The sequence below is a fragment of the Corticium candelabrum genome, chromosome 11 (genome assembly GCF_963422355.1).
Source record: "Corticium candelabrum chromosome 11, ooCorCand1.1, whole genome shotgun sequence".
NCBI classification, from domain to species: Eukaryota; Metazoa; Porifera; class Homoscleromorpha; order Homosclerophorida; family Plakinidae; genus Corticium; species Corticium candelabrum.
In genome coordinates, this window is record NC_085095.1 from 4723551 (window position 1) to 4726136 (window position 2586).

At 39.6% G+C, this 2586-nt stretch overlaps 1 long non-coding RNA gene across 1 annotated transcript; it reads left to right on the forward strand.

Moving 5' to 3' along the window:
• The first annotated feature begins 275 nt into the window (after nucleotides 1-275).
• On the forward strand, nucleotides 276-1930 carry LOC134187454 (uncharacterized). The gene is made up of 3 exons (XR_009971112.1): nucleotides 276-392; nucleotides 1169-1237; nucleotides 1621-1930. It is a non-coding gene; the product is annotated as an uncharacterized LOC134187454 (long non-coding RNA).
• Nucleotides 1931-2586: the final 656 nt, after the last annotated feature.

Here is a 2586-nt window from a genome sequence, read left to right on the forward strand (position 1 = left end):
AGACATTCAGCATTATGTTCATTGATTTAGAAATTCTAGAAGTGTTACCCTCGTGCAACTAGATCATGTAATAGTATTTATCGGTGTCTGTCTGTCTGTCTTTCTGTTTGTCTGTGTGTGTATGTGTGTGTGTGTGTTTTTATTGTGTGGGAAATGTGTTGATTGTCTAGATTCTTTCTCATTTGAATTGTCAAAGTTGACTCCCAGTAATCTAATGCCTTTTGCTGTTCAACAACTGATAACGACTTCAACTGCTGTGAGTGTGAAATCGGTGAATGAAGTCAAGGAGGGACTGGGAGGTGTGACAACTGATGGGGATCAACAGCAACGAGGAGTGGAGAACGTGAAGGATGAGAAGTCGGCTGTTGTGGAGGACAAAGCAGCAGCATTGGGTACAGATTGTAGTGACTGGATCGTGTAGCACGTGTTTGCTGATAGAGTGACAGATAAGCAGACAAACGGATAGACTGACATTGTCACAGACAGGTGGATAGACGGACAGATGGACAGACACACAGATGTACAGACAGACAGACACACAGACGGACAGATGGACAGACTCATACAGACAGATGGACAAACAGGTGGACAAACAATTGACAGACCCACAGACAAACAATTGACAGACAGATGGACATACAGACAGACAGATGGACATACAGACAGACAGGTGGACAAACAGCTGGCAGACACAGGCAAGCAATGGACAGACAGGTGAACAAACAATTGATAGACACAGGCAAGCAATGGACAGACAGGTGGACAAACAATTGATAGACACAGACAAACAATGGACAGACACATAGATAAACAATTGACAGACAGGTTGACAAACAATTGACAGACACGGACAAGCAATGGACAGACACACAGACAAACAATTGATAGACAAACGGACAAACTATCGACAGATGACAAATGTATCATGAATGGTAAATACACCACACACACACACACACACACACACACACACACACACACACACACACACACACACACACACACACACACACACACACACACACACCTATCTGCCACACCCACGAACTTCCATCCAAACTCATTTCAAGTCTCTGTTTGTCTGTTGTGTCCTTCTTGTGGTGTGAAACACAGAAGTTGCATGACGTCGATTAGTTTATGTGTTGGATGTATTTCATATGTGTAGCAGGGTTGAGGCGATCAAATGGCTACGAAAGGAGATGATTGTTATTTCTATTATAATACTGCATGTCTGAAGGTACAGTTGATATAGTCACCAATCATGTGAATTATTGATTAATAATTTATTAATATAAATTAATTGTATGCTATTTATTTATATTAATAAATAAAAAATAAAAATAAATAAATGAATTGCATACAATTAATTTATATAAATAAATAAAAAATATAAATTAATTGTATGCAAATTATTGATTTATTAATTAATAAATAAAAGTAAAAATAAATTAATTAATAATTTGCATATAATTAATTTATATAAATTAATTATATACAAAAAATTTTATTTAATAATAATTTATTTATATAAATTATATTTGTATGCAAATTATTTTTTATTTTTTGTACGTCTTGACTGTCGTCTCTAACCCAGGGTGACCAATGCCCTTTCTGTCACAGTCAAGCTGCACTCGGTAACAACACTGTCTGTACGTTGTGGCTACAAGGATCGTGCTTTCGATCAGCATGTCCGTTCAGACATATGCATATCACTGTGAATGGTGACACTTTCGTCTATTTCTCACATTCTTGTGAGAATGTCGAATGTTTAGCCGTTGAAGAGTGAGTTGTCGTGTTGCTTTGAGATTCAACCGAGTGGCTGCCTCGAGCCCAACTGTCCTTTCAAGCATTTCAAGCCGAGAAATGTGAGCACACTGGGAACAAGCTCGATGCCGGTGATGTCAACGACATAGCCAGTTGGTATGACGTGTTAATGGGAGAGTTTAGGAGATAGCAGCATGTACAGACAAGTGGACAAATGGTTGGACTTGATAGACAGACAGAGGGAAAGAGATGGATAATGGGAAGTTGATTGGATGGAAGGGCAGACATGTAGACAGATGGAGAATCAAAGATGTTTGGATGGATGGACAGACAGATGGACAGACAGAAAGACAGACAGACAGGCAGATGGACAGACGTAATAGTGTTGAAATTTTAAATATATGTATTGACAGATAGATGGACAGACAGACAGACAGACAGACAGATGGACAGACAGATGGAGAATCAAAGTGACTAGCCTCCACCCCATCCCGACTCTACTTCCTGTCTGTACAGCATGACGCAACTTTCACGTATGGACGGGACGGACAAAATGGAACTTATCTATAGATGTTTAGATGGATGGATAGACAATGGACAGACAGACAGATGGAGAGAAGGACAGACAGAGAGATGGACATACATACAAACAGACAGATGAACAGACAGACAGACAGACGGACAGACAGACAATGGACAGACTTACAGACAGACAGACAATGGACAGACAAGTAGACAAACAGACAGAAAGATGGACAGACAGATAGACAGAGGGACATATAGACAGACAGACAAATGGACAGACAAGTAGACAAACAGACA